At 38.9% G+C, this 15,722-nt stretch overlaps 1 protein-coding gene across 6 annotated transcripts in view; it reads left to right on the plus strand.

Moving 5' to 3' along the window:
• Window positions 1-15,722, plus strand: part of LOC128743226 (tyrosine-protein kinase Btk29A) — a 206,135-nt gene that overhangs the window by 61,827 nt on the left and 128,586 nt on the right. The window contains exon 1 of one of the 6 annotated variants that reach the window (XM_053839766.1): window positions 13,999-14,636. The exons of the other annotated variants lie outside the window; for them this stretch is intronic. The gene's annotated coding sequence lies outside the window, so the exon portion shown is untranslated. Of the gene's footprint in view, window positions 1-13,998; window positions 14,637-15,722 lie in introns of those variants that run through there. 6 annotated transcript variants of the gene reach the window in all.

The following is a 15,722-nucleotide window of genomic DNA, read 5'->3' on the forward strand; positions in this document are numbered from 1 at the left end:
TTATTTTTCATCTTAATATTTGGTAACTCTATTCATTTTCACATATGCACAAGTCGCGCACCCTATGAACTTGTTGTTTTGATTTAAAGAAAACAAACGTTTTGAAAACATTTCATATACCTATGTGCGAATTCTGAACGTCCGGATTGTAGAAGAGGAAACCTATTTTCCTTGTTTAACAGTAACACCTCAACGAAGCAAAATTTGAAAATATTATGTATGGGGCATTTATAGAGTCGGTTGTTATCCATAAGGTTGCTGAACTAAGTATTGCGCACTCCCAATTCACACTGGGTGGTGCGCAAAGAGCGCACAGTAGTCTAAAAGGGCGAAAAGTGGAACTTTTTTGCTAGTGTCTTTTGCTTTCATTTTCTTTTCATAGTTTCTTCGGCAAAGTTGTAAATAATATAAAAACAAGCAACTTTGCTAAGAAATAAAATTTCTATGTTAATCGAGTGTTGAGCTATAGGGCATATTCTTTAAAACTTCTTTAAAAATTGGTTTTTCATACTTAGCTTTTCTTAGTTGCATTTTACAAGAATACAACGTTCTAGGAAATTATCGAAGCACTCAGAATACACGTTTTTGCAGAAGACCGCGAATCTCTTGGACCTTTACGTGCTGAGTTATCACATATTCAAACTATAAATTTCCATAGCTTCACGAGCCCATGGGGTAAAATGGGGAAGTGGATTAATGAAATCAGCACTTCATCTTAAAGCTTAAGTCGAGTACTATAAACTTAAATGTTCCGCTTGTCCCCAACCACCCAAGGTCTAAAAGATTCGCGGTCTTCCGCAAAAACGTGTATTCTGAGTGCTTCGATAATTTCCTAGAACATTGTATTCTTGTAAAATGCAACTAAGAAAAGCTAAGTATGAAAACCCAATTTTCAAAGAAGTTTTCAGAATATGCCCTAGAGTTCAGCACGCGTTAAAGATAGAAATTATATTTCTTCAGCAAAGTTGCTTTTTTTTACATTATTTACAACTTTGCCGAAGAATGTATGTCTATATTTCCTAACACAAAAAAGTTATTTTTTATTTTCATTATAATATACAAAGACTAACTTTTCACAGTTTTAGGTTAAGGGGGATATTCATACGAACAAAAGTGCTGAAGACCATAAATGATAAAAATAAAAGCAAAAAAAACTAGGAAAAAAGTTCCGCTTTTCGCCCTTTTGGACCACTGTGGAGCGCTCTTGGTGCACCACCCAGTGTGAACTGGAAGTGCGCCGTATATTCATAGGATAGAGCAATATTTAGTTCAGCAATTTTATGAATAATAATAGACCGTTTAAATGCCCCAAACACAACATTTTAGAATTTTGCTTGGTTGAGGTGTTACAGTCAAATAAGTAAAACAGGTGCAGTGAGTGCAGGACAGCCCTGCTGTGCAGTATACCAGACCACACTAAAGTGCGAAGAAGAGAATATTGGGTTGAGGATAAATACGCCCAAAGCTGGCCGGTGGAATTGTTGCTGAATGGTGGTGCTTAAGGTATGCGCATAGCTAAACTTAGCCACAGTAAATTGACTTCATCTTTTATATTTGTCGATATATGTCGATATGTCCCTGTAACCAGTACTAACAACCAACAAAGATTCATTTTTTGTAGATGTTTCAGAACATTACGACGTAGGACTATAGATATTTTTAAGAACTGCCGGTACTTGCTTACCACGAGAATGGAAGCCTTCTGACAATGACATTTCAATAAAGAAAAATAAGATAAACCCTGAACTAAGCTTTAATGATAATTGCACATTCTTATAGCTATAATTATGAAACATATACCTGCTGTTTTTCGACAAAACGTTTTGTATACGTTCAATAAACTATGCTGCAAATTCGTTCACTAGTTTTTGTTCTGCCAGTCGTCCCAATTATAGCCATTTCCTAGTAATAGCAACACTAGCAGTTTGACTTCCCAATTAACGCTGTGATCTAGTGACGATCAATCCAATCGCCAATCCAATCAATCTGCAGCCGCGGATTCTGCGGTGGGTCATAATACCTCCAGATGCCAATAAAAAATGCATTCATATTCTTGCCGTCACCGACTTATAGTCACATTTTAATCAACGACACCGAGCTTACCTGAACGAATGAACGATTGCAAGAGTAAATAAATTTAAGTTTCAATTTTGTTGCGTCTATACCATACCGTCCAATTTATGAGCTAGATAAACTCGGCTGCCAGGTTGATTGGCTGTCTGGTATTGGCACGCGGGAGGGCTCGCTAGCCAGCGGCGACTTCGCTTGGGGTCGATTAAAGGCTGTTACGAGCACCCACAGCTGCTGCGCGACTGTAACTGACAGAGCAAATAGTTGTAATAAATTTGATAAGCTATTCGATTTAGCTGTTACCTAAGTCATATTTTAAAAAGTTAACTTTTACTATCAGGTTTACGAATAACTTAAATTTCAGAGCAAGTTTTCCTTTGGTTTCAAGAAGCTCGTAAGGAGGTTATGGGCATAATTAATCACCTGCCGTTGCGTCCAGCAGGAAGTTAGAAACAAGAAGAACGCGTTTTTATATGCTAATAAGCTTGCTTTACGATGGTACTTTTTATCACAACACAACCCATGTGAGTGTGTCCAGAAACAAATAACTAAGCCATGAAGTAAAATGAAAGACAAAAAAAACAAAAATCAACTCAGAAAGACGAACAGCAAACGCGAATACTAACTTGGTGATCAGCGATTCGCGTTCAGCAAACTCCCACGGTTCCGAATTTCTCTGTACAAGTCTTTGCCTGAGCGTATGTCGTAGGGATGCTCAATTACAACCTTCGAATTGCATATCGAATTATAGAAAACTGACGTTCTATCCAACTGTAATTTTACTCTTGTATAGGATGCATACGTTATAAATAAATTTTATGCTATTTGTATAAATCTATATTGAAATTCAATGTCATCCCAACATTCGCCATGGTGACTGGCAGTGAAGATATATTGAGCACAGAACATTGCCTCCGGCTTGCGTCTGTCTGCGCAAGTTTGCGCCACATCCCTGTCACGACAGTTGTCAGCTGAAGCCGCCTCCGATAGTGGTGGTAATAGAGGTAGACAACAAATTTTGAAACAAAATTTAAACGAGACAACGTTTGTATTTAATGCTGCGCAGTATGACGAAAGCAGCGTGTTGTTTCCCTTTTTTGTTTATCATAAAAAATAAGACTATAAAAAGTCAGAATTTTTCCTATCTTATGTTGCCGATAGCACAAAAAAACGAACATCGTTCATTATCTACATCCTGCATGCAACATATTTTCTGAACCATAAAACCCTATGATTGCGTAATTCTTACAGATGCTGTCAAAATCGAGCCAGCAAGCCTGGCTCAAACGGCTTCAAGAAAAATGTATGAGAATGACGTTCGTGCCAGGGATGTGGTTTGCGCCAGCCAGACAAACGATTCACACTTGCCAAATTCATAACAAAAAAAAACAGCAAAATAAAATAAAAAAAAACAGAACAGCTAAATTGATTATCAAGCAACTTTTTTTATCGGTGTCATCCTTCTCTGCACCATCATCGATGCGATGACAGCGACGGACGGTGGCTGTATTGCACACTTGTGCGGGATGTGTATGGTTGATTCTGTGAAAAGGTTTTATTCTGAAAATATCAACATTAAAGAAGCTTCAAAGTATCATCATGTTTTCATATTCACTTTACCTTAAGATAAAAATTACACTATTAACGGTGTACGACGCCATCATGTGTCAACCATAACAAGAAAAATGTCGAGGTAAATTTGATGTTGAACTTTTTATACAAATAGTGAAAATTTTCCTATGTGCTTTCTATATTTTGATCTATCCACGTGCCAGTCACGATAGGTTGAACGTTCCTTTTTGGCTAGAAATATTCGAGTGCTTGCATATAAAACAAAATATCATACGTCTCCATTGCAAAAATGAAAAAAAAAAAGGAAATTTGGTTTGAAATTTTTCGCAAAAGAACAAGTACAAGTTAAAGTACAAGTACACAAGTTCAAAAATTTTGAACAAATTCGGAGCGTTTTTCCATTTTGATAGTACTTTTTTCATGGAGAGGCCGCTATAAGCCGCTACTAAATCGCTTCGACGGAAATTAAACACCCTGTACTCCCTATTCCTGTACTCATCTGTACGACACAACAGATAGTGATAGTAAAATTATTGCAATTTACAACCATCCCAGTGTACATGAATGGTTACGCCCAGGCAAGTGTAATTTTTACGATTCGATCCAGATTCAGTCGGTTCAATGAACAATTTGCAGTCGTTGAACTGTGTTTGATGTTGCGAATAAAAAACATAACTGAATATACTGAATGAGTAAATGCTTAACCAAACATCGTGTAAAAAGTATAAAATAATGATTACAAATGCTGCAATACTTAATATCGCTAAAAACGTTCACAAAAACCCCGTTTTTTGCTAATAAATTATATCTCAAGCAGCTTCCATACAATTAATGTTACCCTTATGCATAACGTTTACATTTTACTCGTTCAATAGTTATCAAATAACACTATAAGCGTATCCCTAGAATTTCGCTAGACAACGCTATTTTGACCCAGATAATTATTTCTATTTTCAGCCACTCGTATAAGTAAACTGATGCTGTATGTTTAAGTATATTATTGTAATTTCTAACATCCAATAGGAGCAAAGTAATTGCCAAGCGCTTTAGTTCGCCAGTAACCGACAAGTAAATGTTCTGTAAACGTAAGCTTCTTTTTATTGAGCAATACAGGTACAACCAAGTAGTATGGTTAGATATTAACAGCTTTCATTTTATTTTCTAATTAACATGACAATAACTCAGAAATCGTTTCGCGGCAGTAATTTCTTTAAACTTAATTACACTCTTCATTCTCTCACTCTGCTGGACCCGCAAGTCGATTGCTGACTGCCCTATGAGTGAATGCGCACTCTTTTAAGTGGTTACCTAGAAGAAGAAAAAAAACCCTACACGACAATCCTCCATCGACGAACATCCTCCCGCAATATAACTCGCGGCAGCAGGTCCATTCGAAATCACTAGAATTTGAATGTCGGTCGATACGTAGGTACGAGAAGGGTCACAGCACAGATGACAGATAGTAGAGGAGCGCGGTTGGAGCTAGTCGTTCGCTCGCGTCCAATCTAGAGGTCCAATGGAAATTATATTGCATCTTATGGTCCACACAGACAGGCACATGGCTCAGCACAGAGTGCTGAAGTTGAAACACTTGGTCAATTTAATTTGTTTTTGCTGTTACTATTTTTTTTCTTTTCCTTTCTTGCATACACACTATGTGGCTGCATACAGCGACGACGACGACGACGACGACGACAACGACGACAACGACGAAGCTTTTATTTTAATTTTATTTTGTTGTTCATTTCTTTTGGTTTCATTTTCTTCGGTCTGGTCTCGCGATTGGGTTTGATCCGTCGGTTATCTGGGTGTGAACGCAGTAGGGTGCATCTTTTTTTACTTCAAATCATTAAGTTATCGAAATTTACAATTAGATTTTTAAACTTAACTCACGACGCTTTAAAGTAACTAGATTTAACAGAAATAATCATCAACTTATGAACTATGTATTAGTTTCATATGCGATTGAAGTCTACCAAGTCCTCCAGTTGTTCACGATTCCATATTTGCATGTTAGGATGTTCATACCGTTGGAAAGTCAAGATATGTCAGAAAATACACTTTTAAATCAATCAGGGAATTTCAAATACAATCGCAGACATTTTAGTCACCGGGTCAGAGATTGTAATCTTGCTCAGATAATAAATTTAAATGCATTGGAGAAAACACAGTGATAATCGCTCTCAGAATCAAGAGGTCACTAGACTAAAGCTACTAATGGTTTCATATTACTTCCTTGTGGTACTCCCAAGAAGTTTATGATGCATTGCGATTCGTGACTAATTATTTTTACGAAAAGTTTAAGTGCGTCAACGAAATAAGTATTGGAAGTTGCCAGAGTATGATGCTCCAGTCAATATATTAAACGGATTCTAGAAGTGTGTGTTTAAGGGAACGTTTTTTTCTTTCAACAGGTCTTTATAATGACGTTAAGGGGAAACCGAAAGATGTTAGTGCGTTAAACACTGTACTGTACATCTCATGTATTCGTTAAAAACCTAAACGTTTATTTGAATATTGCATTAGTTCGTAATATATGTCAAGTAGTGGAGCTTGTAAACATAAACAAAACTAATCCACAGCAAACTACCGACTACGAACCTCCCGAAACATGGTTTGTTTTCTTTATTAAGGCATGCTGATTCATTCAAAATTTGCAGCAGCAACCGAATAATGCATAGGATCATCAATAGCATGGTAAATTATTCCGTTAGCATTGGAGGTCGGTTTTTGATTCTTGAACAGCTTTTCGTTTGTTTACTTACTAAGCTTGTCGATGTAGTGAAAGCTGAAAGTTCTTTAAAAGCTCATTGATGTGGCGAAACTTTAATATCGTGTTGCTGGTTTTGTTCGGAAATCGCTAGTGCAACGAAATATGTGCGCAACTAAATATCTCTTGACTAATTCCAGGTTATACACTGGTCGACTTTCTGAACACGTGATGAAAGATATGATCAGTTAAATTTATTTTCAATTAGCAATTATTTTTTGCTGAGCGTTTGTTATATAGCGAATCGATAAATGGAATGACAAGTTTTAGGAAATTATAACAGCACTGGAAGCACTGACGTGGCGATAGCGTGCCCGGTTAATAGACGCATTTTTAAGGCGCAAAATAAGACATGTATCAAACGGTAGCCATTTTTTCGGACATTTTCGAGTTGCTTTCGGTTGCCCCTTAATCAGGACATTAGCGTTACTAGAAGCGGTAGAAGCTACTCTTTAGTACTCTTTAAGCCAAGGCGAAAGTCGCTTCGTTGAAAGTCCTGTCAGTTCCATGACTGGAGCTACAAGGTGCGCTCATGGGAACGATACCAGCGAACACCATTTCTGAATGTCACTCCCTGACTATAAAACGGAGATTTTTGTGGACTGATCTGTGCTAATCTGGATTAAATATATCGGAGATATATTGGAGATATCAGCAGTTTGTTATCCTTAGATTGGGAGGAATATTGAAACTACACATATACCGTCGACGGAAAACGCTGCAGATGGTGGCTCGTGGTTCCGGAGTTCCTCCATCTTCTAGAACAGCGGTTCCCAAATGGGGGTACGCGAACCCCCAGGGGTTCGCCAAAACTTTAGTTCGGTGCAGAGTAGTATAGGGAAATCCGTCAGGGGGTACGCGAACCGAAAAAAGGTTGGGAACCGCTGTTCTAGAAGAACAGTGGCTGAAAGTATCACTGGAGGAGAAAAATGTGTTGACGAATTATACCTCTTATGGTACACCGAAATATTTCCAGAAAGATATCAATTGCTTTATTTAGCACCCAGTAAACCATTTGGTTTGTATATCTCGATTGCAACTGAGGTATACGAAATCATATCTGAACGAAAAAGTTATATTTCACGCCATATAAGAACATATATGTACCAGAGTGGAGGCGATATACGTGCGAAAGTTTTGACAACTATTTGTAATTCTATTTTGCGCAGTTTTTATAACACGCAACTAAATACTTCTTAATATATGATTAAGATATAATCAAATATTGCAATTGTCTATCCTGCTTTATAATTCACAGTCATGAATTGTATATTGACATACTCTAATCATTATACAATTCCAATGTGAAATTGACATGAAAACGATTTAATGTAAACTTTCTATTACGATTTTGTGTTATCTGGGCAGGTTTTAAAAGTGGGAACGCTTGCTAAGATGCAACAGAAATCGAAGATATGCAACGAAGTCCGAAACGTTCATCAATATGAATACTGAATGGGTTTTCAAGCCGTCTTCAGCTCCACACTTCGGAGGGATTTGGGAGCGCGTTGTGCGGAGTGTCAAAACAGCGCTCAACAGTCTGTCCAGCTCACGGAATATCAGACGACAAGATGCTGTCGACGGTGATCGTAGAAGCAGATTCCATGGTAAGCGTCGCACGCCTAATAAGGGAGTTGTGGTGTTTCCTTTTTATCCAGTCCGCTGTGGTTCAAAGTTTCACTAATATGTGCAATCCAATGGACATGGGGGAAAAGTGTGGTTCGAATCCGGTTATAATTGGCTCACATCATAGCTTGGTTCGATTCGCGGACCTCGCAGCTTGGGTAAAAAGAAACGTTATACAAACTTAAAAAGCGCTACTTTGATAACCCTCCTTTACCTAATTTTCCGCTTTTTCCCCTTCACGCCTCGTCTCTTCTGAGATACTATGAACGTCAAACTTTGTTTGAGTACGTTCTTCTACCGTTCTCCGCAGATTTGAGCATTATTTGAGCATCACGCTTTCTAAGGTACTTCCCAAGCGAAGACTTCAAATTGGTCTAGGTCGATAAGACGTAGTAGTTTACGCTCGAGTGTGAATTACCAACAACAATAACAGCAACAAGACATCGAACCTCCACTGCAAAATAAGCCACACCTTTTTTTCATCGTCATCCATTCTACATGTTTCGAGCGAGACGAGCGGCAGTAGCAGCAGCAGTGAATGAGAAGATTCTATCTATACCTATAAAAAATGATTTCTGTCTGTCTGTCCGTCTGTTCCTTTTAGAATCGAAAACTACTGAACCGATCGGCGTAAAACTTTGCATGTAGGGGTTTTTGGGGCCAGGGAAGGTTCTTATGATGGTTAGAGACCCCTCCCCCCACTAAAAGAGGGGGCTCCCATACAAATGAAACATAAATTTCTGCATAACTCGAGAACTAATCAAGCAAATGAAGCAAAATTTTACATGTGGGTATTTTTAGAGACAAGAATTTTTTATATGGTGAATTGAGACCCCTCCCCACTTTAGGAGGGGGGCTCCTATACAAATGAAATGGGAGGCTCCGTAGCCGCAAGGTTATCGAGTCTGCTTTGACAAGCGAGTGGTCTTGGGTTCGAATCTTAGTAGAATCAAGCCATTCGATGTCAAGTGACTTTAGCATGGGTTTATTCTCAGGCCCCTCCATATACCCTTCTTTCATGCTGAATTCTATATATTTACCCACTGAAGCCTCCTGACAGTGCAAATGTCTCTCCTATAGTTAAGTGTACTGGTCAGAGGTACGAATGAGTCTTCGCCAGGGACGGCTATAATATGGGATAATACTGGCAGTGAGGAATAAGTGGGTAAAGTAGATCAAGCTTTGAAGAAAAGGTAAACCCCAATACACATAAGCACGCATAAATTTAATAAGCATATCGCTCACTCAATAGCGATTATAGCAAAAAGAAATGCAGTGCAGGTCATACAGCAAACACTCGGGCGATATCACAATAGATCAACTATACTGGTCGCAGTAATGAGTCCACACATGGAAAAAAATACAAATGAAATACAAATTTCCTCATAACTCGAAAACTAATTAATCAAATGGAACCATATTTGACATGTGGGTGTTTTTGGAGGCATGAATTTTTTTATGATGAATTAGGACCCCTTACCTTTTTAGGAAGTCTGTCGATAAAGAAGGGTAATGTCTAAAGACGGTATAAACCCATGGCTTTGCTTTTTACCTTTTTAGGAGGAGAGCTCCCATGCAAATGAAATACAAATTTCCTCATAACTCGAGAATTAATTAATCAAATGGAACCATATTTGGCATGTGGGTGTTTTTGGAGGCATGAATTTTTTCCATGATGAATTAGGACCCCTATCCCTTTTTAGGAGGGGGACAATACGGTTTTCTCCACACTGTTATCCGCCAGTGCCCAAGCAAAACACATATGCAGCCCCTCACTGGTTGAGCACTTGCTGCCGACGGACTTGCGGACCAAACCCGTTGTTTTAGGAATAAAAATGAAGAGTTCAATTGTTATCCGCAAGTGCCTGAACAAAACACACTTTTTCCGACGGCTTCTCGCTTGCGGCACCGTTCCTGTTCGTTCAGGTCAAGACATATTTGCTTATGTCGCAACACAGCTTGGAAGTCATTTCGTTCATTCGCGAGGAGTCAAGCACGGCTACGACAGTAGTCGTATACCTGAAAAAGATACATGACGAGAGCACTGTCTCAGTGTTACCCACGTTTGTTTGTCTCACTGTTTTCGGCAGGTTTTTTATTATAAAAAAAGTGAAATAGTAGTATTAGCATTGTTTATTGTTTACTAACGGGTGGCAACTAAAATTTTGGAACTTTTTCGCGGCCCAACAAACGAGCTAAGAGAGAAATGAGAGTATGCATGTTCCTTTTGTTAATATTTTTTGTTTTGTTTATGCTTGGCCAGTTTTGCTAAAAATGGTGTCAGAACAAGAAGCATTTCGGAAGCGCGTTGTACACTTCTACGAACTGCAACAGAAATCTCGCCAAAAAGTATACGGTACATTTAAAAAGCAAATATGTTGCGGCTTCGACTATTTACCATATCCTAAGATGCCCAACAACTATTCGTAAGCAAGATAGTGGAAGATCAGCCAAAATTATGGACGCGGAAGGCATCGTTCATTTTCTAATTTCTTCAACAACAAGCCCTCTGGTTTGACTATCAATTAAGATGCACCAGACGAATGTTTGAAGAAAATTTTGATCCCGTTTCTACAAAAACATGCAGATGGACAATACGTGTTTTGGCCGGATAGAGCATCATCGCATTACGCAAAAAAAAAACACAATCGTTTTTGAATACCAATTCGATCCCATTTTTACCCAAAAACCACGGCCCGAAAAATCTGTCTCAGTGCGTCTAATCGATGATTTCTCGCGAAACTTTTCAAAAGGACCTGAGTAACATTGAGAGAATCTCTTTGATATGCCTCTCTTTCGATTATTACGGTGACATAAATGCATTGTTTCGAAAATTTTCTTAACTATTAGTTAAATGGTAACGTTAGCAACCGATTAATGCAAAGCTGTTGTCTTGAAGTGCATTTGCATCGCCGTGGCAAGCGAAAGAGAAGAGACACAAAGAAAATCTCTCATTATTACTTAGGTCCTTTTGAAAAGTTACGCGATATTTCATCGAGATTTTGAGTTCCTTCGTGTACAAAAATAACTGAAGAGCCACGAATTGCAAACAGTTGATTGGTAGAATCAAGAGATGCATTCGCAAAGTTGACATGACGGCCGTACAACGCTTCTGTTTCGACGTCAAACGAAAGCTACGCCGAACAGCCGATTACGGACAGTTTTCAAATGTACACTAATTTTTTCAACAATGGATAATGTTTCTTTACTTTCGGTAAATCAGATCTTCTTCATGTATCTTTATCTTTTTTATTGACAGCTTGAGAAAAAAATTCCAAAATGTTAGTTGCCACCCGTTACTTATTTATTTATTTAGCCTTAACGCAGCCGTGACTGTGATGGTAGTAGAACAGGAATGTTTACGTATTTAGTCTCAACTGACTTCTCATTGAAGAGGAAAAGCGATCGAGAAAAGTAAAGTCAAATCCCTTTTATTTGACGGTTGTTCGAAATAAAACGATATATATTCCATATAGGGTGCGGGAGGGTATTTTCAGCAGGTTTCTAAATTCAGCCTATTTGCCTTTTCTTTCGCCAATAAAAGTACTTTGCCGACATACAATTTTAATATGTTATGGCTATTTTCTCAAGACTGTAAGTAATCTACTATTTTTTATTCAAAGAACGTCAAAACCACCTGTTCCTCCACTAGAACTAGGCCATAGGCCGAAAAAATAGAAGCCATCGCTTAATGGGCTGAAAATACCCCCCGTGCCCTATCTTCAGACTTATCATAAAAACGTCTTCTTATAGCTTCAAAAGATTTAATCTACTTCAGCAACATTTGGAAACACTGAGATGAATGACTTTTTTTCGAGAGGGACTTTACTTTTCAATTCGGTTTGGCCATTTTTTCAGTATTCTTTCCATTCTTCGACTACTTATAAATTCTCAATATGCAACCGATTGATTTTGCTGGCCTTTTGAAGGGGTTTATAGCGATTCTGGCCTTAATTTGGGATCATTTTCTACTTTGACTTGCTCTGACCTTTTGAAAGAGTTTAGTGCGATTCTGAGTCTGACCTTAATTAGGTATCATTTTAGATTTTGGCTTTTCTGGCCATTTGAAGGGGTTTAGAGCGATTTTGATCTTAGACCAAACCTCGTGATTTTAGTCATGACCTTGAAATGCAGTCAGGCATATATTAATATTTTTTGAAACGATGGTTCTACAATTGATGAAGGAACGGTAATCACCCCGCCAGTAACTCGTCCCGCCAGTAAACACAAAGTTAGATTAAACTTCTCGGTCGGTAATTTCTACAGTAGGTGGAGGAAGAGGCACAATTTGTGTCTAAAAATAGCCCAACCCATGTCGCTACATTAATAAGGGGGTTCAAAACCCCCTCAAAAGTCTCCTTTTGTCCAGCGCCTCTGTGGTTCATAGGTACACGGGTACCAGCGACCCACGTGCCCTGGCGGGTGTTGTGGGTACGAATCCGGTTATAATCTCAGATTATAGCTTGGTTCGACCCATGCACCTTCCAGTATTGGACAAAAGGTAGGAGTCGCAACGACAACTTGTTAAGCGTAGCTACCTATTACCCCTCCCCCCCTTCTTTCCTTTCCACTCTTTCCCCTCCATTTCCAAAAAATCATTCTTCATTACTTTCCCTTACCAATCCCTTCATCAATTTTAGAACCATCGTTTCAAAAAATATTGATTCTGATCTTAATTAAGGATAATTTTCTATTGATTGATCATTCTAACAATATATACACCTTCCTTCTAACAATAGGTCGTATGAATAAAAGAATTAGAGCAAACGCTCCCATAAGATTTACACGGGAAAAGCAAATAAACTGTTTTATTCATACGGCCTAATATGTCAACCTTACGATGAATTATTGAAGATAGCTAGAGTTAGAGTGACAGCAGCTAGCTTCTGGCGTTAGTGGACATTAAATCATCCTTATACACTAGCGCCAAAAGCAAGTTGTTGTCTTGCTATGCTATTCGAGAAAGCAGTCTTCAGAGATAATTATCCAAGATTTCTCGGACAACATGTCAAGCAAAGCATCTGCTAGCTATTCGCTTAGAAAAATTGCGTTAAAATGCATTGGTGTCGTCGTGATAAGTGTAAGAGAAGAGTCATGAAGATAATCTCTCATTTGCATAGTGGACCTTTTGATATGTTGCTCTTGATTTGATGTTTTGCCGACGTTTCGATACTTTGTCTATTGTGTCTTTTTCAAGATTGGTATCGAAATAATTACAATAATTTTGAGATATATTACATATATCGGCACTGAACATATTAACTTTTGTTTGATTGGGCGATTGCTTTGTAAAACGGTATAATAAATGCCTAGGGAAACTAATTTAAACGTTATTTTAAAAAATCAATAAAAAATCTGAAACAATTTTATTAATAATTGCTTATTTATGTATTTTTCAGGTAAGTCACGTTTTTATTGCACAACAAACGATATCGAGTAAGTATTTTGAATAATCGTATTGTCTGCCGCCGTATGATACTCGTTGAAAACTTCGAGTCAAAATATATCATGTGATAAAGCTTCAGATTGCCTTAGCACGATTATCTTATTTATTCACATTCACGTCGAGTATCATCTCAACTCTGAAGTACCACCCCATTCTCGAAAGCACACACAGGCTAAAGCAGTAACTTCACACTGCTACAAACCACAAACTGGTACTGGAAGAACCGTCATATACCTGCTCGTCGTTTGGGCAAGATCAATGCATATGTTTTGGCCGACGACGATGATGGTAGCCGTAGCAGCAACCTCCTAGTACCTACCGCCAGCGCACCGCACCAACCAGCACCACCAGTAGCATAAAAGCTTGACAAGCAACTTTTCCAACCCGCCGCTGCTGCTGCTGCTGGCTGGGGTTGTCTGTATTAGTACCTACACAATTCACATTCGATCGTGTCTTCTAGTCTCGTCGTTGGGTCGCAATCAACTATGGTGTGAGTGTGTTTTGCCAACTTTGCTTTGCTGGCTGGCTGGCTTGCCTGCTTGATCATCATGTTTTGATCCACACAGGTCCAACCTGGCCAGGCCAGCCAGCGCCTCAGTTCAGTTCAACAGTTGAGTCCCCGACGATAAGCACACGTACTCGTTTTGTGTCGCTCGCCTCCTCACAAATTAGACGTTTGAGTTTTTTCAGGGTATTCTAAGGTCTGTTCAGGTCTCTGCTGGCACAGGAAAGTGCTGGCAATGACAAGCTGACTGCTCAGTTCCGTCGTAATCAATGCAATTTAATAGCGCTATTTCATAGTTTCGATGGTGCGGTATAGAAAAAAAAGTTTAATTTGCCCGAAAGACAACACGACCAAAATCGCGCCTGGCTCTCTCTGGTTCGAGTGTCTTTCTAAGTCGTGCATCAAATTTCCCCAGTTGTAAAGTGAAGTTTAACTGAAACTAGGAAATCAGTGATCGATGAAACTGGTGAAACGTAATAAAAGTGACGACTAATTATACGTATGTGTTATATGCAGAACTGTGCAAGTGATTAAAAACAAAAAAAAACAACAAAAAAGTTTTTTATATTGGAATATCTCTGAGTTATATGAGTTAATGCTGCACATAACTCTGAGCCGAACGACGATCCATAAAAAAAGTTGGTGAAGTAAGTCATTTTCAGATGCTTAATATTGTACAAGTAGCAATTGGAAACTTAAACTCTGACTCAGTCATTGATTGTGCGATGTTCACTGGTCGGATGAATGTCGGTTAGAATTGGGATGGTTTACCATTAGATCAAGAATCGTTCCATCGACGGTAATCCGCGCAAAATCGGGAACAAAAACTCGCTTTGGGTTATACCAATATTCTGCGGCGACGGGATATCATTTAAACACTACCGTTATGTTTGTTTCGCAAACACCCTGTTTGAACTCCACTTTGTGAGGTCTTCCGTCCAGCTGGTGAGTTAGGGCGCACAGTGCGCGCAGTAAAGAGAAATTCAAAGCCGTCCGATGACCGGTTGTGGCCCCGTGGGGGTGGTGACGGGTGTGTGCGAACGAACGAACGTATGAAGTGTGTGTATGTGTGCACGCGCGGAGGTGGTGTCAAACGAGTTTGCATTCGTTGGTCGAGTTGGAGCGAGAATTCGTTTCTCGAAGAATTATCCAGCAGATACACGTCGCCTTGTGTCGTAGGTCCCCTTTCTCCCCGGGGCCCAAGCCTCGAGCCCACGGGGGTATGCTGATTGTGTCTATGTGTCCAAGAAGATTGGACTTTTGCTAGGTGGCAAAATGGGGTCGTTTGTGTTCTGGTCTGTGATGGCAGGTTGCGTACTTTTTTGCTCCATAGTGTCAAGGCTTGCCAAACGTGACAATGCATTTTTTGTTAGAATTAGGCAGTAAAATGTTACTGATCTTGTACAATATAGATTGAATACTATATTAGAATATTTTTTCGGCTTTTATTTCGCAAATCGCAAAGCCATTCCATCTAACTAGCGTTGTCACATTTTATCTTACCATGGAACCTAAATTTATAAAATTTATATTATGTAGTCGAAAAAGTCTATGTAATGAAGGTTCTATTTCGTTCATTCGACACAAGAAACCTTAATTTTATATGTTGTAGATCGAACAAACAGGCTATCAGACGTTGCTTTTACAAATCACCCAAGGCATCAACGTTGCAGCCATTCACAATCCGTCCCCTGCAGCGGTTATGCAAAACCACAAGCAAAAAAAAGGAGTAC

Source organism: Sabethes cyaneus, chromosome 3 (genome assembly GCF_943734655.1).
Source record: "Sabethes cyaneus chromosome 3, idSabCyanKW18_F2, whole genome shotgun sequence".
Lineage (NCBI taxonomy): Eukaryota > Metazoa > Arthropoda > Insecta > Diptera > Culicidae > Sabethes > Sabethes cyaneus.